Below are 26,112 nucleotides of genomic sequence, written 5' to 3'. Positions count from 1 at the left end.
CCACTTAAGCACTATGTTAAAAATAAGTGTTGTAATTTGTTATTCTAGTAGATAGTAATGTAATTATTGGAGAACAGTATCTAACACACTTTAGTCAAGATTGTTTTCCACAAACTCTCACTACCAGGAAATAATTATGCTACTCTCCAGTTTAATTGTTTGCCTGTTTTGTCCATGATTGGTGTCACACTAACAGACTAATGGGCATATTATTCAACACTTTTTTACCCATCAAATTTTAATGATCATTTTTTCCCCCACTTAATAACTTGTTTTATGCTTTGTTATCCCGTTTAGTGTGTGATGTAATGTATTTATGCCTAAGATAACATATTTTTTGTAGGTGTTCTGTAGTATGTTACTACAGGTAAGGAAAGAGTAATAGTCCAAAACTGGATGTATCTTTTTTTTTTTTTTTTTTAACACTAATGTGTTTATAGTAACCTTCTAAAGTTTCTGGAAATAACTTCAAGTTAGAGAACTCCTGAGCTTTCAGCATTCCCTTTTCCTTTCTGTATTAGTGTTCATTTGAAAATACAGTACAGATTGAATTCATCCCTTTCACTTTCTCTTTGCTATGTCTTTCATCTCTACAGTTCAGCAACTTTTACTTCCAGTTTTCTACTTTCTTACAAAATGTTTGCACTGTTTCATCTCCAATAGTGGCCCTAGCTATCAGACAGCCCAATACAGCTTTAGGCAGGATACTACATCTTCTTTTTTTTTTTTTTTTCTTCCTGCTGCTGCTGTTTTTGGTTTGGTTTCTTTTTTGTTTGTTTTATTTTTCCATGTCATTTATAGAGATGCATCTGAGACAATATTTCACTCCAGGTGATTAGTGCTACCTGTCAACCATTTTCATTCATATATGGGGTGTTGTTTTTTTTGTTTGTTTGTTTTGATGGCTATCACTAATATTTGCAACTTTTGTAGACTAATAATAGTTTTCTGTATTTAACAAAGCCAGATTTACTTCTGTGAGTATGTCTATATTTTATGAAAAATTCAGTTTTAGTTAAGGGCCTGGAATTATATTTGTAGGCCTGTTATGATCTTCTGGAAGCAAGCTGAATGCTTCTGTAATGTAGTCTACAATTGAAAACTTACAGTAATTGCCAGCATCCTGTACTATATTTGCACAGAATTTTTGCCTCAGTTACTACTTCAGCAGAATCAGGTGATTATTTTGGTGATTGCTTATAGTTACAGAAATTTAAGGAGTACGTTACTCAAAAAAAAAAGTAATCTAGTTAATAGTTGCTCCCAAAAGGTGTTTTGTAATAACATACTAATGTGCACTTTTTGTTTTCAGAGGAATATTTTAAATCCACATGAAATATAAAATGCGGAAAAAAACCTGATCCTGCTAGGTCCCATAACCAGCTTTATTATATTTGTGTTTTAAATGTTTGTTTTAACTCCTTAGGATCTCTGACATTTTAAAGAATTCCTTTTTGTTGCTTGTCAAAAGAAACTGAAATCTTGCAGAAGTTTGTCATGTCAAAGACTGTAGTGCTGTGTTTATGTCCTTTAGTGTAGGCTAATAATTCACCAGTTAGTTGTGCGCTGTGTAGTTTCTCTGACCTTCAAGAAGAGGCACATCTGTACTCAAAATTAACATTTTTGTCAAATCTGCTCGTTTACGCAAAACTTTTAGCAGTGAAGGAGTACCTATCTGTACCTTTTATTCTTCTCTGTTCTCGTTCTCCCTTCACTTTAAGCAAAAACTAATTTGTGCTTTGATAGTTGAGGGGAAATAGCTTGTAACTTACAGGATTAAACATTTTGGAAAAGATCAGGACCCTTGTAGCACATGGTAGTTTGTTTAAAATGAACAAAACCAGATAAAGCAATATGCATAAAAGATTATTCTGTAACTGTTAATCACTATATGCAAAATTTTGTTCTGCAAAGTGACTTCAACATATTTCTGTTTTGTATGTCTGCGTCTTTGCCTTTTCATTGTTGCTTGAAAACCTTCCAGAACTGTCCCTTATTATATGTCCCCCCCCTTTTTTTTTACTGGACCTCAGTAAATGGTCACTTGTCTATTTTTAACTTGATTCAAGAATTCATAAGTGTGTCTGACACTTCATAATCCCAAGAACGTTTAGGTTGATGCAGGTCTCCTAGTTGTATGTAAATGTATTTTTGTTGTTTTTTTTTTTTTTTTAATGAAAAAAATGTTATGTGGATATATAGTTATGCATAGTCTGAAGACTATAAAGTTGCTCATAGTTTGTGTGCAAGTGTCACTTACCAGCAATATTGCCTAGTTTCCTTGAGCTGACATACTACACAGAAGACGTGTATAGGCAATATGTTGAAATGGAGATAGAGACACCTGTCATTACTTTTATTTAAATATATATATATAATCTATATATATATAAAATTCTGTGATCGATTATATTCTTTGCACTACTATGTCATTAACAGAAACACATTTTTTAGTTTGTTTGCTATGTGACATTCTTCATAATTATAGCAGAAACCATTTTAGAGAGTTTTTTGGTGGGGGATGTGTGTTGGTCTGGAAATGGAGGGGTAAGGTCCTGAGATTGCTTTGGGAATGCGGAGATTAAGTTATGAACATCTAAAGCCTGGACACTGTATCAGATATTGACAAATACTCAGGAAAAATTCTGTATTGCAAGTACAACTTTTGGTTGTAGCTTTGCAAGCTGTTAATTACTACTGCAAAGCAAGATCCCTGTAGCTTGCAATGGAGGCTGAAATCCTCTTAAGCTGTCTGTCAATATGGAAAATACCCATTGTCTCACATCTTGTTTTCATGAATGATCCCACGTGGCATATTCATGTCTAAATTAATGGATGAAAGACTTTTTTTTTCCCACTGCTCTCTCAAAGTTTTATGCTGGAGCTTAAAATAATTTGCTTACTTCAAAACACTGTAAATTCTGAGTAAACAAATCTTTATAACCCTTAAGTTATGTTTTGTTTTAGCTTTTTTTCCCTGAAAACTATTTGCATTTAAAATACCTGTGAAATTTGGACAACAGAAAGAGCAACATATCCTGAAAAACATAAATAAAATCTGAGATGTTTTACATTAGCTACAAGATACCTGTTGAGTTTTCCTTATTTTGCTTCTCCCACTTATTGGAGACTAAGCTTTGGAATCTGGCTCAAGAGTGAGAATGTGCTGTTCCATCTTTTCACATGAAATAATACCATAGGTGCCAAGTGGTAGGAGCTTACTACTTTTAAGGATACCCATATATGATATTGAATTATGTGTTACTTGAACAAGGTAAAAATGGGGATTTTAAATTTGTGATGTTGTGTGGGTAGGGAATTCAATAGTTAAACGTGCAACTATCATGAAATCTTAATGTGAACTCCAGAACCAATTGCTAGGAATGATAAGTAATGTGCTCCACACTAACTAAATGACATTGAAGTATTCTTCTGTGTATGTTGACTTAGCATGTTTACAGTGTGATTTAGTAGTTTAGGAGGTATATTGGTGATTTTTTAGCACTATTATGTAACTTTTCCTAGCACCTGGAGAACATGGAGAGGAATAAAACCTCCAGCATATCAAATGAGGTAATGAAACACCAGGCCTCTTCTAGCAGTACCTGGGGCTTTTTTACATTCCACCAAAGTGCATGTTCAACAAGCAACAGATGTAGATTATATCATCAAACAGGATGCTGATTTAAAGTGAATGTTCATATAACAGTTTATTGTTTGAGGCATTTTTTCCTGGTATGTTATGCATCTTATTTTTTTAATTGGTAGTGGATAACTGGAGTTTTGTGTCTCTCTTATTTAACAAAGTATTGCAAGTATGTTTATGGCAACTATTTTTTTTTTTTCAATTCACTCTACCTTACTCCCTAACGTTTCCAAAACCTCCTGATGTTAAAGAGTTTGTTGAACGTGTAGGTACTTTGCATTTGAGGAACTGTCTTGAATTCCATGGTCAGAAAGTCTGTATTACATAATATATATTTTGAGAGAGTAAAAATTGCTTTAATTGTGTAGTAGCTGTAGTCTTGTTTCAGGTGTCTAAATATAGAGAATTGTTTGAAAACACTAACAACAAGGATTTCGTAGCTTTTTATTTCCATGGAAACTGCGTCTGATGTTATATCTCTCTCTTGCTTTTAATTACACTGTTTCTTTCCTCTTCCTGGTTTTCATTATGATCATGTGTAATTCTGTGGCAATGTTTTATGTAATGAAGAGTATTAAAGTAAACATCTGCAAATAAGTACAAATGCTCTTTTTGCTTAAAGGGTTAGTAATGAGTTAACTGGTTAACTGTGACAGTTATCTAAATGCAGCAATATAAAATAAGCCAGCTCTGTTTTTTCTTCCATCTCAAAAAAAAAAAAAAAATAATAAAATAAAACACCAGCAAAACACAACAATAATGGAGACTTTTTTAGAATTAAAGGGAGGTGGCGCTTGACTGCTTGTTCAACAAAACAGCCACAAAAAGGGGTCGGGGGGAGGCACAAGAAAGGACACCATTGTAGTTAGACCTAGAGAAAGAAAGACCTGTGAAGAAATGTGTTCTGGGGAGGGAGTTCCTGAGAGAAGTATAAGTTCTGAGTGTAACATAAACAACAGTTTGACTGGTTTGGATGTGAAGTTGTAAAAGAGCGATCTAGGATAAGAACAGATCATTATAACAGAGAGGTCCAAGTAGCTGGCTAGTGGGGTGATACGAGAGAGTAGTTGAGTCAATGAAGGACTTACTTAGGGGCGTATCTGGAAGTCGGACTGGTAGAAATGCTCTCTGGAGTAGCCAGGGAAATATGAATAAGGTTCAGAAATCACCTTGTTTTGATATGTTGTAATTACGAACCTAAAAAAGTTATTCCAGACAAGACTGATTTCTGAGTGAGAAATGTTAACTGTCAACTTAGTGACAGTGTAAAGCTTGGGCTAAAATATCATCTGTTAAAAGCAAAAAAATATGTACAGAGTTTCCCTAAGAAAAGGGAGAAACCTGTTAGTCACCTATAGGAAAAGAATACATTTTCTAAGAAATCATGTATTTGCCAAAATGACGTAAGCTCATGCCCCTCAAAAAGAATTGATGTATCATGGAGATCAGTACTTGCTAAATAAATTAGAGAGCTTCTAATCCTGAAGTGTTTCTGGATAATGAATTTGACGGTGTGTAAGCTTTATTAAGAATTGAGGCATGTGTGGCTCAGATGTTTGAGCCAAGAACACAAACACAAACACCCTGCATTCCCAGGGTGTAGTGACTAATACTTCCAGTGAGATCTCAGCATTCCCTTTATAGATCAGGTGTTAATGTACACTGACATTCCAACTTGCAGCACTGAAAATTAATATCAATATGATGGGCTAAATAAAGTATAACTCTAGGGTAGCAAATACTTTTGTGAAGAAGGACAAGTATTTTAAAGCTTTGCTGCCAATGCTGAGATAAAGTCTTTGATGCTAAAAATAAGAGATTAATAGTCTTCAGTCATTAGATTGTTTATCCCTATGTTATATGTTCAAGTGAAACAGATGACTGTGCTACAGTAGCTGAATTACAAAAATGAACCCATAAAACTAGGATGTGGACAGCAAGGTTAATTCAATTTTTCTCATTTACGTGACTTCCTCTGTAGTGTTTTTCCCCCCCTCTTAAAACTCAAAACTCAGTGATATTCTACATCCCCAAGTAGCTTTCTAAAAGGGAGTTGATGATGGCATCTCTAAATAGGTTAAATATAATTACTGGCTTCAATCTTTTCTATTTGGAAATTATTTCAAAATCTGAGCTTATTTCAGTACTATGGAGACTTCCCGCCTTCTGTATTTTCCAACAGTTTCACCTGACACCTTCAAATATGTGTAAATTATATGCTCAGTCTAGAATTTTTTGCCTGAAGTTGTAGTAGAGCTCTATAGTGAGGTTTTCTGGTTTTGTTCATGGGGAATGACTCCTTTACCAATTCTGAAATCAACTTGTTTCCCTTTGCCTGGAATATATCACAGTATCTAGCCATTGTTTGCTCTTTCTTTCAGGTGTCCTCACATGTTGAAGATATGTATTTCTCCAGATGTTGGTTTATTTTTTCATGTTTCATTCATAATCATTTCTGATCATGTATTTAACTCTTTAGGTCCCCTTTGTTTCTTTTATTTTCCTGTTTATCTGAAGTTGGTAGACTTTTCTCTACGGATGATATTTTCAAGGCAAGCGAAATATTATCGTGCTACGTCGATTATTCACAGAGAAGCTTAAGTACAAGTGGATCAGTGACACATTTGTATTCATATATTTTCTTTTCATTCTTTTAATGTTCCTAAATATATTTATATTCTTCATAAATCCACACATGTGGTACTGTTCCTAGCCCTGATATCTCTTAGATGGTTAATAATATGTTGCAGATCTACTGTAAGATTATGTAAGTCATGTCTCCTATCAACAGACTGCTAGGAAACTGCAGTTTATGAATTCAATAAATACAGGAGAATAAAAAATGCTTCTACCTGTTTGCCATTTGGATATGCTAGTAATCAACTTTAAGTAATTATTTTGGATATTTTATTTGAATCACAGCCCATGTCTGGATATCTTTAGAATAGATTTTTTTTCCCAGTGTTTTTTTGATTGTAGAACCCAAAACCTTTTAGAGAAAAAGTGCAGGGAGGTGTTAACATAATATACTAGTTTGCATGTGTATTTTTTTTATATACTATAGAATTCCTGTACTTGGTCAGCTTTCATGGTTTCCATAAAAATTCTAAATGGCTGAATTTTGTCAGGTGTCAATAGTCATGATTCATTGAATTGTTAAGCCAGATTACACTAGCTGAAATATTGGGTGTTAAAATGCCAAAAATTATGGAACACATTTTCATAAATAGTAGTTTCCTGCTCTAAGTGTATTAAAAAATAAGTTATTTACAGCCAGTAGGGCTTTAATCTGGCAAATGAATGCAGAAATTGAAATGTAAGGTATGACTGCAAATGACAAATATTTTTAGCCTCCTTAAGATGTTTCATAAATTGCAAATATTCTCAGGTTTATGCTTGTTGTTTTTCATATGGTTAACCAAATACAAAGAAATAAAACTTTGTCTTAGTGTACATAATGAAATCACAAGTTTAAAAAGTTAATGCTGTTGTATTTCTGCAGAATATTTTGTTCATAAACACATCATAAGATCATATATTTGTGAAGTTCCCATTGTAGTGAAGCTGCTGAAAAACTGTTAAATTTCATGTGTTATTGGTCTAATATGATTTAGAAAATCACAAATGTGTTGTCAGTTTTACATGACTTAGAAAATCACAAAAAAAAAAAGGAAAAATGCAATACGAGATCACAACAGCTCTTTTCTTCCACTGGCATTGGCCTGGCAGTGGGAAAGGTTAATGCAGGTGGCACAATTCCAATACAGTGGGGCACTTAAGCACCTGAATTGTAGCAATTAAGCAGGTTATTAACATGGAAAAATCCTTGCATTCTAGTTGATGTCAACAGTGCTATGGCAATTTATACCTGCTGCCTACATTGCCTTTCTGAGCACTCTTCCTTAGTGCACACCCCCAAAGTAGAGAGAATTCGTCATTCATTTGCATTTCGCTTATGATCAGATTCTGTCATCTTTCAACGACCAAAATAACAGTTTTTCTTCCGAAAAGGTTCTAGGATATGGTAGCTAGTGAACAGGTTCACCTTCATTTTTAGTCTTCTCCATCTTTGATTTTTCTCTCCTCCCTTTTCTCTCTTCTTGTTCCCTTTTTCTTAAATTCCTGATGCTTTCTGTTTCTTCCTTTTTTTTTTTTTTTTTAATTAATGAACAAAATAGGTTTTTACAAGAATCAGAGAATTACTGAGGTTGGAGAACACCTCCAAGATCATTTGGTCCAACTGTTCCCCAGAAATTCATTCTGAAGAGATTCAGAATGAATAGTTATGCTAATTTATGCACTCATTTTATTGCATGGTCTCCTTTAATTGCACTTCTTGAAAGAAGAAAAGGGGATTCTCACTAGTTCTTCAACCTGCACACTGTTGCATGCACTCTTAGCAAGGAATTCCAACATATCTTTTTGGTATATACTCACAGTATTAAACCAGAAGAGAAAAAAAAGAATGCATCATTGACTAATCAGAGGGGTGGAAATGTCCCACTGCTATGATGTGGGCCAAAGTTACCTGCCCAGGAAGCTACACAGCTGTTTAAAACAATTGTGTGGTGATGCAGACATAAGCTTCTGTTTATTATGGAGGATCTTGATTTATCTTCTTCTTGAGGTATTAACTTCCTTCACTTGTACCTAGTTAGAACAATGTGTTCTGAGGATTTTTTTTCTCCAACAGTAGAAATGCAGGAAACCTGGTTCTGATTTCACTGACAGTAGTATAAATCATTGTGCCCAGCTGAAAGCAGTAGACTTCATTCTTCTCTCATGTCTGTCACTTCTAGAGACAGCATGCCTGGTTTTCCTATTTTCCTCTCTTATGCTGGCATAAAAGAACTATACTGGGAAATGAGGTTGTTAATTTTGAAGAGAGCAAAAGGTTTTCTTCCACACGTTCACATGCACTGTAATATTGACTCTTCATTTTACAAATGTCACAGAAAAAAGTGGCTGCTGAGATATTTGAACCAATTACGTTGTATTCTAACTGATCAAAACCACCATCTATACTGGAAAATTATTGTAATTTCTAAAGTAAGGTAAATCAAAAATACCCTTTTATTATACATAGCACTATTTTAGTCTACAGAACTTGATATTTTTATAGACATGGTATTATGCTCTTTTTGACAAAAAAAAATCAAGATTTAGCGACTCTCCTAATAGATTTGTTTCCTTATGCCTTTTTTTTTTTTTTTTTTTTTTTAATGGGGTGTTCCAGTAAAGAGACAATCTGGACCAAATATTTAAAATTGTTTGACAAATTTCCTATGACTTTTTTTTCGAGTAGCTAAATTATTGGATTTTGTCTTCGGAGTTAAACTATTTATGAGCACCTGAGACCTTCTAAAACAAGTTTGTATGTCTGTATTTGTTTACATATTTATATTTTGCAATGCTTCATTAGATCCTCATGTCACACAATAATGATCTCTTTTATATCCTGCTTCCTAACCTTAATGTCCTCTAGCAATCTTAACATTCACTGGCCTGGCCTGTGGATTAAAGAAAACATTAACTACCGAGCTCATGTTCAGGCTCTAGGTCCTCTTTTTATTCTTGAGGGAATTCACATAATAGCAATTCCATGTACTTGTCAAAGTTCCGGAGCTGGTATAAAGCACTATTTGTGTCACTATCTGTCACTGTTGCAACCTGTGCAATAGAATTATTGTTAGGGTTACATGAGGACTTGCATTACGTTGTTTTCCCATGACACTTACCTTTCTTTTCCCCAACAAACACCAGATGATCCAGTATGTATGTTGTATGGGAGGCAAGGGGGAAGCAGCAGCGTTAAGCAATTTAATGGTGTGTGTTTGGTGGGTTTTCTTTGGTTTTACACACCTCTGCTCTTTTTTTTGAGGGGTGGTCATCCGTGACGAGGAAGCAGTAGCTGTGGAGAGACTTCCTGATCTTTTTTATGGGGGAAAACAAGGTGTTCGGTTTGAGACTAGAATGATTAGATGGTGAATGTGATTGAATCAGAAGTTTTAGGGATAGTTATCTTTCAGATAACCCCGTTCTTCAAATAAGGCAGGAAAGAATTGGAGCATGGGGATAGGGTGTTTAAAACAAATGGAGGATGTTTGTTTAGACAGAATAGTATTTTAGAGTAGCAGTGGACAGCCTGAAACGTTAAAGTGATGTTTCTTTCTTCTCATGTATGTCTTGAAATTTCTTCTGCTTTTTTTTTTTATAGTAGGGTTGTTCACTTCTGCCAAAATATCCACTGTAAATAAGTTCAAAGTGTCTAGTTTTTTTTTTTCCTTGTGTGAAACTTGATCTGCAAAGTCAGTAAGTCTGCTATAAATTGAAGTTAGGAAGCAGTTTATGCTACTCAATTCACAAATTTCTTAGTAAGCTTGGAAGTTTGGAGGTAATCCTCAAATTTTGGTTTGCTTTTCTCTTTCTTTTAGAAAATTTACCTAAGTCTTGAAACTGCTTTTTATTTGTAACAGTCAAAGAAGGTTGCTTACCTTCTTTCTTTCTTTATCAGTTGTGAGAAAATGCTTTCCACTTCCTCATAATCCGGGGATAACTCTACTGTCCTTGACAGCTAGCAACATTGGAAGAGATAATAAGAATGCAGTTTTTGCTTCTGTGACGTAAACAGTCAGGTGACCAAGCAGATCTCTACACCAAAACATGTGATCTCATGGTGCATGAGGTACAGAGATGGTGTAAGGCTGATACCAAGTGTGTTAGTCTCACATTTAAAGCATGAGACTTGACAAGTCTGATGAATAAGTTAAAAGTGTGTATGTTAAGATTCAGATTATTTTTTTTTTTTGTCCTACCTATGCAAACAGAATTTGGAACTATGCAGTGCACAACTTACCCAAATGAGAGGCCTGGTTCTCCTCCATCAGCATGGAGCTGTTCCCCAGGAGTTAATGCAGGCATGAAGTCCCTTGTAAAAAAAAAAAAGGTCTCAGCTGTTTGATTTGGTAGTGCTTTAACAGAGCTGATACCAATAGATCAACCCCTTTAAACAAAGTAAGACAGTAGAATCAGAGCCTATTGCTCTTCTTCCAAGCAATGTAGTCATATACAAATAACTTATGCAGCATTATTTCTAGAGTAGTTATTCTTGGCAATGGTCTGTACTTGGTACGAGATAATAGATCTGCTTTAAATTGCTTTGCCTTTTTTTTTTTTTTTTTAAATTAGCTCTCGCTGCCAGAACACTTCCCCCTGCCCTCTACTACTCTCTTGCAAACACTGGTTTGATGCTCCTTAATGTACACAATTTGCTATTATGAAATTTTATCCGGCTTTATCCATTCAGGAATGTTATCGTTGTTTTTGTCTGTTCCCATAATAGTGTGGACCTGCACCTTTAAAATGTGCTTGTATCCATGTGTATATGTCAGTCTAAAATAGCCTCCCAAGGTGTTGTAAGTCTGGGATCTCCACTCTCTGTCCACTTCAGCCTCTCGTGGGAGAGGAGGCTGTGACTGCCTTGGACACCTTGGTGTACTGAAAGTACATCAGGCCCCACAGTCTTGCAGTGTCAAAACCTTACAGATGAATATACTCGTGGGCTGTTCCAAAGACTTCGTTGTCATTGCTATTTAGCTTGTATTCCCGTATTCCTTGTAGTTCTTGGCATTTCTGGTAATTAACCCAAATCACTGAGTTGGTGTCACAAAGCTCAGCTGTGGGTGTTAACATTGCTGAATTGATTGTAAATGCATTTCTCAATTGATTGTAAATACATTTAAGATATGTACAGCATGTGAAAATTTTGCAAAGTAATACTATGTACAGTAGCAGATACCTTACCCGTTTGGTATGTTCTATGTCACTTTTCCCATTTAGCTATCTGTACCTACTGCTCTATCTGCACGTTTCTAAGAAACATTCAGGCAATGTTTGCGTCAAGGTACTTTACCTCAGACGATATTGTCAGTTCCCAGAGAGCATTTCTGCCTTAACTATAAACTTCTTCAAGAGTTTACAGGTCAGAGAACATCCCAGAAAGAGAAACAGGGAGGTGGGGGGGGGAGCAGCTTTTCTTTCCCCTGAATCTATTAACTTGTTTGCTAGGTGGAAAAAAAAATACCTCAGCTACTATCTATGCATGTGTAACAGTGCCATCTAGTGAGTTTTGTCTTTACGGTGAAAAAAAAATTTAGTACATTTGGTTGAATAGCAATTCACTATTCATCTATTCACTGATCAGCTGTTTGGAAACATCAGTACTGTGTGCGTTTGTATTCTCCAGATACTTTCTCACGCATATTAGCCTATGAGTATTTTATGTTTGTTTAGGGTTCTAATATCTGAGGTGTTTTCTGATTTTGTATGTTTTTAAAAGCTGTTTTTGGCTGTTTGTCTTTGAAACAGAGTGTGTTGGATTTACCTCACATTGACATAACCATACCTCTCTATGCTTCAATGCTAAATAAAAGAACAAGTTCTGTCAATGTGCTGTTTCGCTAAAAGCTGAGCAAATCCAGGTTTTAAGGAAGCATCTTTTTTGAAGGATGGTTCTTCCCTCTTTCAAACAGAAATAAGCAAATAGCTCAAATAAGATGACTGACAGGTAGAAATGTCATGAAACCACAGAGCACACGGTAAGAAAACTGTGAAGAAGCAAGTATGATCAATACGCACAAACATACAACAACCAGCAGGTATATCATAGAGCAAAATAGCCGTTATAAGTAAGGTGTTCCACATTGATGTTGCAGTCTCCCCAAAGGTGTGTCTATTGAAATTAGATAAATAGGTAGAACAAGCACTACAGAGTCTAGTGCTTCGTGCTACTGAAAAGAAAACCAAAAACCCTGAAAAACACATTTAGCTTTGATACTGTCATCAAACAAATTAATATTAATTCTGATCTTTTCAGTTTACCTCAGCGTAGATTAGACACTTTCAGAAACAAGAGGGGTACAGTTAGTATCAATATGGATCATATCAGATACTGAGTGATCCAAATAGATAAGTGGAAAAAACACCACAACAACAAAATTGGAAATCCAAGAGTGTTTTGGCAGGCTATTACTTCATGCGGCGGCCTCTCACAGTCCAAGTTAGGTATCAGTGCTCAGATGATAGGAACAAGCTCATGCAGGTGGAAAGCTAAGTGTCTAATCTATTATAGAAAAGATAGAATCTATTTCTACTGTAGCAGTGTTTATTATCTAAAAAGTCCGTCTTGGGAGTATTTTGGTTTCTAAACATGTATGCAGTTCAATTGTTGTAACACAAAACATTTCATTAGTTAATGGATCAGTTACTTTTATTTATTTACTTTTTCTGTATCCACAGTTTGTGCATTTCAGTTGTGTTTTTTTTTTTTTTTTTTTAAAAAAAAAAAAAAAACTTTTTGCAGCTTGGACTATTGTTCAAGACTTCTTGTACCCTGCCCCCTGAGAAATGGGGAGTGTTTTGTTAGGGACTCAGTGATCTACATTACAAGAGGGAGATCACATTTTGTAACTGTCTACAGGATAGACTGCAACAATTACAGATATGCCATTTGGCTGCTTGAAAAGCTTTTGTCAAGTTTACTCAATTTGATGCCTAAAAATGATTTTAGGTCATAAAAATGGAAGGCGGGGAAAGGGTAATTGTAGCAAGTTCTTTGTTTTCTCTTATTATTAGGGATCTGAAGTGCCATTTGTCAGTAATACTTTATTTTCCTTATGCTGTTTCTGTTACTAAAAAGTGTTTTAAGCCTGCACTGTCTCAAAGGAGGATTAAAAAAAAAACAAGTGGGGAGACATACATGCAATGCTTGCTGTTTAAATGAAAAACATGAGGCTGTTTCATCAAGGGTAGTGATTTGTCTTTCTGAAGTTACCTACCTGTAAGAATTGCAAACAGGGACTTAATTTTCTGCAGGTCTTGTACCAAGACCCATGGCTGCCCAAGCCTGTGTTCTGATTAGTTGAAATAATCTAAGAAACTGAGAAGGAAAAACAGTTGGACTTGATTTAGATGAGAGGAGAATCAGCCTTTCCTCTTTCTGGGAGTTTAACTGAAACTGTCAGCCAAAGTAGTTTACTAAGGCTCTAATGGTGGCTCTGCATCCTTGCAAAGCAACAGCTTGTGGTCAGTATGTTTTAGTGTGTATTGGTTAGAGTTTGGATTTTAAAGGTGATTTTTCTTCAGTGGAAAACCTACTTCTGAAATGATGTTAGCTGTGTATCTACGCTTTATGAGTATTATGCTAAGTGTTTGTTGTGGAGGACAAACCAAGCTGGGTGGATTTATCAAATGATTGTCATCAACAGTTTTTTAGTGGTTTTTCCATTGATTAAGGGCTGTTTGTAAGGGGATATAAAATGAGATCTGCAGGAACAAGAAATCTAGAAGGCATTGCTATAGGCAACTGAATCACCTTTTGTGTTGACCTTTTGATGCTCTCCTCAGTGCAGAAAATGTGTTTAAACAGTGATGAGTAAGCTGAAATGATTGGCACTTCCAAACTTGTTGCTGTAAAGAACAGCATGTTTTCTACTCCATTAAATATTGATTTAGAGAACAGATTTGATGATATTAGTATATGAAAACAATGTTTTTAAAACTAATAAAAGATCTGACAATCTATATGGTTTTCATGAACTTTTCGTTCTGTTACTCCTTTTAAAATGTTTTCAGTTACTCTTTGTTTTTAATGCAAGTTTTGTCCTGAAAATTAAGAAGGTGGAAGCAATTAGGATGCTTTTTCATAATTATTTTGCTTGGAAAAGTAATGTAAATCAATGGTAGATTTACTTTCTACCCCTAGATGTATGAATAACAAGCAGAGTAAGATCTCTCTCTTAAATCTTGTGTTCTTTTTTTTTTTTTTCCTAAGCAGAATTTGCATCGAAATGAAAATAGGAAAGAAAAAAAAAAGAAAGGAAGGAAGAAAAAACACCACTAAAGGATTTGACCTTATTTTTAGATTAGACATTTCTTTTTTGGTCTTTTCTAGCTGTAGTTTGTTGGCTGTGTGAAGGATTTCTTCAAAAGTTGTTAAGGGATGAATACATTTTAAGGTTCTTCATGCCCTTCTTTATCTCAGTGCCTACGTATTTAGGCCTAACGAAAAATGATGGTGAATATTGTACTGTTTCTAAGCCTGGGATGTTTTAGATAAATTTTTATAGCTCACAACAGGCTATTGATGTTTGCAAGAGAAGATGATCAGATGTGTTGAAATGAAACATCAAATATTACAACTGTAAACAAGAATATTTTGGAAAGAAAAGAGCACTACTGAAAGTAGTAAGGAGTATGTTTCAGCATAAAAAGGTGCCAAGTTTGTAGTGCTGCTTGATGTGTAGCACAAAGATGAACTATTTGTATTCTCAATGTTCCTGTTATGTTTAACTTGAATTTGGTATTTCAACGGTTATTTTTACTTGTTTTACATTTCAAATTGAACAGACATGAAGGAAAGAAAATTATATTTGAAATCATCATATGTAGGACTTAAGATTCCTTCTTTTCCTAGATAATTGAAAATTCTGTCTGAAGGCAATACTGGGTTGTAGTTTACTAGTAGAAACTCCACGAGTGAGATAAGTCATGTTTTTGTTATGTAGGTCCTGCAAGTGCCTGGATTCTGTCCTGACCATAACCCTTATGATACAGGAATGTACGGAATTCCGAGTAGACCTACCCAGAGAAAAATTTTGCAGTAGATAGTATAAGGTTCTGCATTTCCTCTTGAGCTAGCCCGTTTCTTCAGCGCTTGTTTTATAGTGTTGTAGAGGAACAAGTTCATGCTTTGAAAGAATGGAGATAATAACAGGTTGAGGGATATTTTTGTTGTTGTTGTAGCTGTTGTTTTTAAGAGTGGAAAGTAGCACATAAGTAGTATGTTCCTCTCACAGGTGTAGAGCATTTAGACTATACCACTAATACCTGAAAAAGTAAAATAATTAGCGTGTTCATCTGAGTTACTACTACATCACTAATTCTGTTCTATACATAGAACTTCTACTTTCTAGCACTACGTTCAAACTTAAAAAGGCAAAAGAGTTTCAGGTTTTGTGGAATCATTTTTAGAGTTCTTGCAGTATGTCACTATGAATGAAAGTTACCTTTGTAACTTCAGTGTTCAAATTTAAAGGTATATAAGGAGGACTGTGACTTGGAATTCTTTAAACATCTAGAAATATTTTTCTGGTTATGAAAGGTCATAGTTTTTGTCCCTGCTAGCCTTTCAAAAAATATTTTTTTCCATTGCTTTAAGTAACTCACTCTGTGTGTGAGAGGGAGAATCAGGGTGTTAGTAAAGTATTTTCCTTATACAAAGCACTTGAAGTTGTTATTATAAGTTTTACTGAGTCTTACAATTCAGCTGCTGTTATTAAAATTTAAAAAACTCATCTATTAATAAACTTATGTCTGGATATATGTTTCCCTATTTTAAATAAATACAAGCTAAATGAAAATCTAGGATGCTAAATTCTAAATAATGTTTCTCCATTCTAAAAATAAAATAAAATAAAATTTCAGAGTTCACTGGAAATACTGTTAGTTTGTATTTCCTTTTCATGGTGCCATTTAAGATTGATACTTATTAGGGTTAGCTAGTCCTTTTTACGGACTTCATGTTATCTCATTTGTAATGTGAATCCAAGCCAATTTCCTGTATTCTGTTTGTGCCAGTAGAAGATGGTGACATGTTCAAAATTTGAAATAAGTCTGCTTGCTATAAAAGGGGGGAAAAGGACTCAGTCAAATATACTTTTACTTTGGTGTGTAACTTTATTGCCCCTGGTGCATTCTGAATCAGGCCTATATTAAGACTTTGGCGGGGAGGAGGGTGATGATTCAAAATTGTGGAAAAAAGTGTTAGAATGGGCGCCTGACTGAAACTTTGTCCTTGAGAACCCACTATATTAAACAGATGGTGAACTGATATTTTTAGAGGCATATCTTTAGTGGAGAAAAATAAAAACAACATAGGGCTAACTTGTATGTTTAGTTGTAACTTGTTGACCTTTGGGTATATTTCATTAAGACAAATCTCCCCTATTTCAAGAGTTCACAGATTCTAGTGGGGGAAGTCCCCTCCCTTGACCATTTCATCAAGGCAGCTGAGCCTCTGTTCATCATTCTACTGGCAAAACCACAGGGCAGTACGTATTGAAATAGGATGCTGTCCAAATAAGGGTCTCGAAAACCATATTAATTCTTTACACATTAGGTTTTGTTTTGTTGTTTGTCTGTTTGTTTCAACAAAGGGAGAGGGGAGAAGTCAAGAGTCCAATATTTCCGAAAACATTTTTTTCTTCACCTATTTAAATGTGAAGTTGTCATTTCAGCTAATAAACTAGATGTGCTTTGGTGTGATACTGTGATTATATCTTACATATGCATACTATCTGAGAACTATGTATATAGTTTAGACCCCTAAGCATTATTCACCTTGCCAATTCTTGTGTAATTCTCAGAATAGTTATGGATATTTCTCTGAAAACTTAGCCCAATATTCATTTCTGGTTGAAAATCAAGTAGTATGTACAGCATTACAAGAAGAGGAATTCAAAGTGAATCAGGAAACCGATTTGTGCTGCTGGATAAATCTGCTTGTAAAGTCATACAATTTTGTAAATTAAATTCTGAATACTTCATGCAACTTCGCTTGCTTTGTTTCAAAAAAGGAAAAAAATCCTAGTAAAAACTAGGGAAAAAGAAAAGAAAAAAAAAAAAACCTTCCTAGTAAAACTAGGAAGGAAAGGCCTTGATTGATCAAATGTATGGATCATCTGTCATATAGTTTATAATGTGAATTAGAATAGTTTACCATTCTGCAGTTTGGAGAAAAGATAAGAGGAAGAGAAGAAAGAGGGATATACAAATTGATACACCAAATAAAATGATGAGTTTGTAAATCATTCCATAGCTAGTGGAAGAAATTACATTTGCACAGTTTATATTTGTGGAACCCATTAAAGGATGTGATTGAGACCAAAAATGTAAAGGGATTAGGCAAATTTATGGGCTATGTATACTGAATTACCTATTAAGCATGATGATCCGGATAGAATTTCCAAGTTCTGCAAGTCTCTAAGCTTCTCAGTGAGAGGCTATTATTGTATGTGCACTCTGATCTTCAGCTTCTTCAGGAAAGCATTGATGACTACTATTTTTGGATTAAGCAGACCTAGACTTAGTAAATTCGTCCATACATTCTGACAAGATGATGATATAATATTCCAAATATCTGTTCTGTGGTATCTGGTAAACATTAATGTGCTTCAGAGACTACTATACCTGGTTTGAAAAGACGGGAATTGGATGCAGAAAAAGATACGGTAGAACGTGTCTATTTTAATACTGTTTTCTAACGTATTTACCGTTTCTTTACAATGTTTTTCCCTTCCACTTTTGAAGAACTTTAAAAAAAAAAAAAAAAAAAAAAAAAAAAAAAGAAAGCGTTACTTGGTATTTCTGAGTGTTTGCAATTATTTAGGTAAAATGGTACATCCGCGTAAAGTGAATAAACAGTGTTAGTCTTGCTATTTCCATTCACACTATTCAGGTTTATTTCATTTGAGATGTCTATGATTTGTTGTTACCACTTGAATGTTTTATTTTTTCAGGGGAAACATAGTTCTAGAGCAAGAAGCCTTCAGAGCCTGCAAGCAGGAGGCGGAAATAAGTGGGCTGATATTGAGAAAAGCACTGTTGATTGACACGATATATTGGTTTAGAGTATATTAACTTATCTCACATTTTAGAGAGTCAAAATTAGCTCAGGGACGTGTTTAGAATCCTAACACCCCAGCAGATGGAAAGCTCCCTTCCTTCCTCCTCCCCTAAGATCACCTGGCAAAGAGTGAGCCAAAGCTATAAAGGTGTTTTAGAAAATTTTATTTCGTTCTGCAAATTATTTTTTTTTACACTTCTCAGAATAGTTAGCAGCTTTCCATAAACCAGCATACATCTTCATAGTTTTTCTTGTTTCCTTATTAGGAAAAAAAAAAATCAAGAGTAGAGTTTATTTTAATTACAGTACGTACAGTATGTCATGGTCTAGTGCGTCAAGCATTGCTATTTTGTGTCTGTGCTTAATTCCAACTTTAGATGGACATACATCATAAGTGTAAACACCTGCCTAGCTTCATTAAGGATAGTAAAAATATCCCATTGTGGGAGGATCATAAGCTGTGTTTTAGGCAGTTTGTGTGTGATCTCTGACAAGAACATACCGTGCTACATCTTTCTCACTATCTGTATTCTCCTTTGGATGAGAAATATGTGATTCTCTCTCTATCCCTGGCCCCAGCATGCGCACACACATGCGTATGCATGCACAGAATATTTCAGCAGTGCATGTAGTAATGTAAAATTTTGCAATAATCACAATTCTTATGGAAACAAGTGGAATTACATTTAAAATAGAGATTAGCTTAAGGCTTTGATATTTATAGATGTCATTTAGAGAGGTCATTTCCAATATTTGCATTGCTGCTATATGTTTAAGAAATATAAATATTTATGTTTTTAAAAAGTGGCAGTTTTGTTTTCATTAGAAAAAAGGTGCACTTAGTCATTAAAAAAATAAAATAAAATTATGTATGGATACAAACATGAAGAACTTACAGACAGCCCTATTTCCTTGTCATGTTTTTGTCTTTTCTTCAATCTTGCCCTCCCCTGCCCCTGGCAAACTCTTCCTATCATAGCTCTATAGTTAATTGCAAACATTTACAAACAGATGAATTGGAATGGAAAAAAAAAAGGCTCCTGACTCCTTTTGATTTCAGGAGACCATAAGCAAGCTTCATATATTGTAATACGGGGATTTATTTACTAATATGTCTTTCTTTAAGCCCAAACTTTTCTTTCCTTAAAGTCAATATGAAAGAATTGTGCCATTGCTGATTTTACTATCATTAGAGTTAGATCAACAGTAAATGACTGTCTACAGTAGAATAATACCAATGCTCCTCTCTCAATAATATCAAAATGCGGAAGTGCCAAAGTGTGAAAGTTTAAAATAATTTAAAAATAATTGTTCAAACAGAAATAATTCTTTGGATTCATTGTGTGTTTTTCGTACTAATGGACATAAATCCAGCTTGTCCTGAAACTCCTGTTTAAAGTTGCTCATCAGCTTTTTTGTGATCTTGGTCACATAGGCCTTCATTTCTAGCCCACATTTCCTCCTGCTCAGGACATTGTTCCTGCTGCTAGAAAAGTCATAGCCCCTGCTGATTTCTATGGAACAACACTGAACGTTTGAAATAGAATGGCGTGGATGCTTGTAAGAGGTGTATTGGCATAGCAGATGTGATAATTGGGATACACAGCCTCTCAGCATCTCTCTCTTCCACTCGCTTCTTTCTAGATGGGCATTAGTGTCTTTCTGAAGTCTCATCCATAAAGAGATCTCTTATTTACAGTTGTCCTCACAAAACTGGAAGTGCAGCAGTAGATATTTTCATTTCCCAAATTATATGGCCCATATAAAATACCAAATCACTTTGAAATTCAGTCATCTTGCATTTTCTTTGAATGCTATGGAATATAATTTCAAAGACAGAAGTATCGTGTTTATCCGCAGTATTAGCAGGCTAGTATGCAGCTCTTAGGATTTTGTGATTGGTTATATCAACTCTGTTGTCACATGTGGACATGAAGACCAATGTCCTCTGCTCAGACAGTATGTTGCTGTTGAGCTTTTGGAGGACAACATCTTCAGTCAGCAAGGAAGTTTTTCCCTTAGTACATGTGACCTGCTAGCACAGGATTAACAGGCTTATAAGGAGGGCAGTGCAGGGGCATGCACTCAGATGCATGTTCATGCTTGCAGAGCTGGGGATTCAAGCTTTAATTGTCTTAGCAGTTGATGGTTGGACTTGATCTTGAAGGGCTTTTACAACCTAAATGATTCTGTGATACTTTTAGCATGAGGGCTCTTGGTACTCAACTGATTGAAAGACAGGCTTAGGTAGTTTGTTTTTTTTAGTGATTTTTGTTTTGTTTTTAAGTGAAAATATATATATATATATAGAAATTAAATACCCTTCATGTGAAAGCAGTTGTGCCCTAAGAAAGTAGTGATCTGCGAGATACTCTATTCCAGCAATGTACAGCTGGGATCACCTTTGTTCATCTACCATGTACGATGTTTCCTATCCAGAAAGCTGACACCTATCCTTCCAACCTGTGTTATTGATGCCTTCAAGCAGTGTAGTGGAAGTGTATTTCTTACAGATATTTCATCTTTTTGGGAATACATGAACTATTCTGATTTGTTCTCATAAAAACAACTTCCAAGCTATCCATTTTCCTCCTGAATTATCACTTGAATGCTAGTTACTACCATTTCTGATAGCAGTAACACCTACAACTCTAAACAGAAGGTGCTGTTTAATCTTTGCTGCGTTAATTTACAAATGAACGAACAGAGTGGCTGACCATCAAAAACTGGTATATTTTTCAAAGGAACATGCATCCCTATTTTCATTTTTAGAAAAAGTGGATCAGATAACTGAAATCTTTGACTTGATTATCCTTCCAGATACGTTGCTTTTCATAAACAGAGGTCTGTGAGAAAAGACAAAGCAGTTGTTCTCATGTATCTCTAGGGAATGAGCGTAGACAATTTAGAGAACTTGTTAGTAACTGAATCTGCTAATAATGACTGTTCTAGTATGTCTGTCATTAGGTATAAAAGATTGTATTTTTAGAGCTAAGATATTAGTTTCATGGATCAAATTTGAGACTTGGTAAAAGTTTTTTTTTTTTTTTTTTTTTTTTCTAATTGTATTTCTTTGTTAGTACAAAATATGGTAGGCCCACTTTCTCAAAAAATTTGAAAGGAAATCAGGTCTGAATGAAGGACGTCTCATGCCACGACATGGCGGCCCATTTGAAATAGACAACAGTAATACTAGAGGATTTGACTTAGCTGGTCTTTCAGTGAATAACAGATAGGTAGGGTTTGACAGGGGAATTACATCAAGTGAATTACACCTAGAAAAATACTTGTACTTTGAAGAACATGAAGACCTTCAGAAATGTTATCAAACATCTATAAATAACCAACAGCTATTTTATTCTCTTCTTCTGCCTCTTTCTTTTTCTTTTTTTTCCAGCATGTCAAAAGATAGCCCGAAGCTGGTACGTAGTAGTCATTTTCAGTATATACCTAAGTTATTATGGAGCTGTTATGGAGAAGGAATTGTTCTGTTACTCTGTTCCACTTTAATTGTGGTCCTACTTCATTCTCTAGATCCTAGAGACAACTAATGCAGCAATGCAGTTCTCCAAAGCTTGAGCCCCCTCAGTTCTTGCTGAAGCTAACAAGAACTGAGAGCACTTGTAGTTTTATAGGACCTGACTTTTGCTCATTTCAATGTTCATTGCTCAGCCTCTGTTCACTTTATAATGTGAGTCATACTCTTAAGAGTATTCTTGTAATTCCTTTTGATTTTCCCCCCACCTTTTCAGGTCGTCATTTTAAACCTGGAAGATAAACTAACCTTGTCTTCAGTATCCAGTCAATAAATCTATAAAGTTAAAGAAATATAAAGGCAGCTCTAGGGATATATTCTATTTTCTAGGTATCTCATCCTAATTTTTCCATGAGGGCTAAAAACACTGAAGTCCTATCAAAATATGTTTTCTTTCATGCCTTTGTACACTGTTGAATGCCATCTGGGGGCAGGAAATATCCTGAAGACCTGAGAAATGGTGGTGGTTGTCATGTTTGATTTAGTTTGTGATTAGTGGATATGGGGAGTTAGAGTAGCAAGGGACACAATTTCAGACCACACGGCAGCCAGTTCTAAAACTCATGTTTTTTTTTTTGTCCTTGTTTTTAAAGATCTCTCTAAAAGGCAAAAGAAAAAGGAGTTGATGATAAGGTGTTAAATGTGATTCAAATCCACCTTATTCTTTCTGCCCGATATTCAAGTTTTCCTTTGCTTTTGCTTCAGAGTATATTTGTATATTTTCAGTGTAAGAACAGGATATGCAAAATAGCATTTTTAATTTCCCCTGAATATATGCACCTCTGAAACATGTTCTTCATTCTTTCGGGGGGGGGGGGGGTGGTGGTGGGGGGTGTTAAGTCTTCCTAATTTCTTTTTTCTTTCTATCTAATCCCATGCACCCTCCATATGAAATTAGCCATCTGTCTGTTTATTATTTCATTTTTCATAAGTCTAATTAAATTTGCCAAATGAACCTACTGTTTTTTGGAGGTTTTTCTTCACGTGATATTTTGAGATAAATTAAACTAGGCAGGTATCTACTTCCTTTTGTCGATGGACAAAAGAAGATCTGTAAGCGAAATGGCCTTTGCAACATACTGTGATCTCAAAGCTATTGGGAGTGATGTTAGATAGTGGAGAATCTCTCTTTGCTCTGGTGAGTGTTCCTACTAGCATTTAGAAAAAAGATTTGATAACAGATGATGGTTCTTGGTCTCTTACTGCTGAGTGAGATATTCTTTAACTCTGAACAGCATGTTATGCTTTAGGCTGTCTGTTGATGGCCTCCTCTTGTAAAATTTTATTTTTGATTATTCTTTTTCATTTTTGTTTTTCTTTGGTCTCATCCTGACCTAGATTAGCATTACGAAAATTGTTGCTATGTCTCTGAACTTGGATATAATTTCTGAGTTAATTTCCCTTATTTCTTACATCAGAAAGCTGAAATAGAAGAGGTAACATTTCCTTTTTGTTCTTCCCCCCCTTTCCTATTTCCTCCCACTTTCCAGCCTTTTTTCATTTTTTGCCCCTTCTTTTTTTTTTCTTTGTAGCAAGGTGAGAAATTACTGCAGTCTTAGTTCGTAGTTACCTATTGTGACAGGATCAAACTTAAGTTGCTGTACAAATTGTAATTAAATCATTTTCTGAATTTTATGATATGGCACCTACAAGGGAAGTGAAAGTACTCTAAAGGAACAAGCTAGAATTAACTTCTTATTAATGTTAGTGTAAGATGAAACTAATATGTCAGGCAAAGAATCCACAAAATGGACACTGAACTTGTAGAATGGAAATCGTGGCATGTGGCACCAATACATTGTGTTGTACAAACACATAGCCCAGAGACCAAGTAGCAAAGAAAGCTGGTGGAAGTAGGAATGCTGATACTCATATTTCTACAAGACCTAATATAAAATAGTTCAGTTTACACTTTATAAGTTCTGCTTCAGAATGCTTAATTTAGCACAAAATAATTTAGGATTAGGATGAAATTTAGCACAAAATAAAACTTTCAAAGGCAGAAGAAGTAAAGGAAGTGATCATAGAACTTGAAGAAGCAGTTAACTTGTCAACTCCAAGAGCCAGAATTTACAAGAGGATAGAGAGTTAGACTTACCCAGGCACCTTCAAGGTAACAAAATTAGGGTAAAAGTTGTGTGACATATTTGTGCTATATTGCTAAATATAGAGATTTATATTGGTGATTAGATAATGAAAGATAGGCTCTTTCTCATGATAGCATGCAACTGCTATTAACCTCATGTTCATGTGAGGCTCATGCTCACCGATGCAAGGTTTTGTTTCTTTCTGATTTAATATCTAGATCTTGAATAAGGTTTATTCTTTGTAAATTGGCTACCTGTAAGTCCTGAGATGTTAAGCAGAACTAAAAAATCAGTATTTAGAATCCTTAAGGCTATTAAAGTTATACATAAAGTATATTTTTTATGCGTTGAATTCTTTAACCTTTTGCATTCTGCGGTTTAGGATTTTAAAGCCAGTCCTTTAAGGCAATTGAGTTCTCCAAAGCAGCTTCCTTGAATTTTTGTTTTCCAGCTCATTTAGAATTCAGCAATATAGAAATCCACTGTAGGAATGCCATATTTTTTTCCTCTTTTTTAGATTATGATAAATTTTACTCATCAAATGTTAGACAAGTTTTGTTATTGTTTTATTCATTTGTTTATTGTTTTATGGCGCTCTCTCTTATTTTTAGAATCCAAAGGCAAGCATTTGAGGTATGCAGACGACCTTGAGCAAAGAGGTAAGAACAATTTTATTCATATTTAATAATACTTTTTCTTACTGATATTGTTACACATTTCAAAAATCATTTATGAATACTTTTTTGTATATCAAATAATCTTGCAAAAAATGAACTTTGTAGTCATAAGAGTTCCTTCTGTGTCAAGAGGTAACCTAAGGAAGAGGGAAAACATTTCAGTGAAGTTTATTCAGAGTCTGAAGAAAAACAGCTTCTAACTACTATAACACTTAAAATGAGAGGATAATTCTGTTGTTCTGCCCAGTATCAGGTAATATGCTGTCTTTGGCAAACAAAAACAATGATTTTTACTCTGTACTTATGCTAATGTAGCTGAGATATATATATTTTTTTTTTGTTCCCTGAAGCATCCCTTGCTTTGAGAAATAATTTACATTGGTCATAAGAAATATAAATAGAAAGCTTTCTTAATTATCTTTCTCCAGTAGGATTAGATGAGTCTTAGGGAATGTTCAAATTTGTTCAGGGGGGCAAATCAAGTGTACAGTTATTGCTCCAGAGCAGTCAGAATCCAATGTGCAATTGTCACCCTCATCCAAGGTTGTCAGATAGAGCTGGAGTTAAAAACCTTTAAAAGTCTGTTTTTGTGTGTGTGTGTGTGTGTATATATATGTGTGTGTGTGTGTATATATATATATGTTTAAACTCTGGGTATAACCAAGCTTGCTTATAGTGTGTAGTGCGGTGTAAATCATTCTGGCAGAAGTGAGGGGTCAGAATTGTTTGCAGGGATAAAAATGAGATTAGGAGGATAGGAGAATTGAAAATTCGTAAGCCAGTTTAGCAGTTGAAGACTCATGTTGTGGAATTGTCTTCCACATACAAGTCATCAAATAAAGCCCAGGAGTCCAGTTCACTCAGTAAGTATACTTACATATGACTTGCATATCTGTCTTACATATGACTTCTGGTTTGGATGTTGGATCTTAAATTTCTCAAAGCTTCAGCTGTCTTGCTAGCAAAGGAGTTTATAGATGGCTGGAAGAGGGATTTAGATACTTTAAGTATCTAAATGGAACAATTAGGTTCTTGACAAGTCTGTGCAGTTGCTGCTGACCTACTAGGCAAATACCTTCTAGAGAAGCCTGAGCTCTTTTCCCTCAACCTGTTAATGCTGTTTCAGCATATGCATAAGGCTCCTCACGTAGCTGATGTCTAAGCCTAGTTGTGATTCCCAGACTAATAATTCTTCTGACTATTTCCATTTCAATCCTCAGTCTGAAAGTGGAGATGGGCCACTTTGCTGGCTGACCAGATGTTTAATACAGTCACCTGGCATGTGAAGGTCAAGGGCATTTATTACTTTGCTATATGAACACAAGTTTTTCCTTATTGTCTGAGAAGTATAGCTCAGTATAATTCCTTGAAAAGTCCATATTCTATTTTAAAGCTTGATTTCACAGTGCTTTGTCATACTAAGCAGAGGGCATTGTGGTCAGCACTTTTTGCTCTCTATATGTGCTTTGATTGCTATTTACAAC

General features: G+C 35.0%; 1 long non-coding RNA gene across 8 annotated transcripts in view; it reads left to right on the top strand.

Moving 5' to 3' along the window:
• Positions 1-26,112, top strand: part of LOC126913325 (uncharacterized) — a 204,964-nt gene that overhangs the window by 91,863 nt on the left and 86,989 nt on the right. For all 8 annotated transcript variants that reach the window (XR_007708366.1, XR_007708365.1, XR_007708367.1 and 5 more), the window contains one exon: positions 24,563-24,610. This is a non-coding gene — a long non-coding RNA (uncharacterized LOC126913325). The remainder of the gene's footprint in view (positions 1-24,562; positions 24,611-26,112) is intronic.

The sequence above is a fragment of the Cygnus atratus genome, chromosome 5 (assembly GCF_013377495.2).
Source record: "Cygnus atratus isolate AKBS03 ecotype Queensland, Australia chromosome 5, CAtr_DNAZoo_HiC_assembly, whole genome shotgun sequence".
Taxonomy (NCBI): Eukaryota; Metazoa; Chordata; class Aves; order Anseriformes; family Anatidae; genus Cygnus; species Cygnus atratus.
The sequence above is the reverse complement of the archived record's forward strand: the minus strand, read 5'-3'. Positions and strand labels throughout refer to the sequence as shown.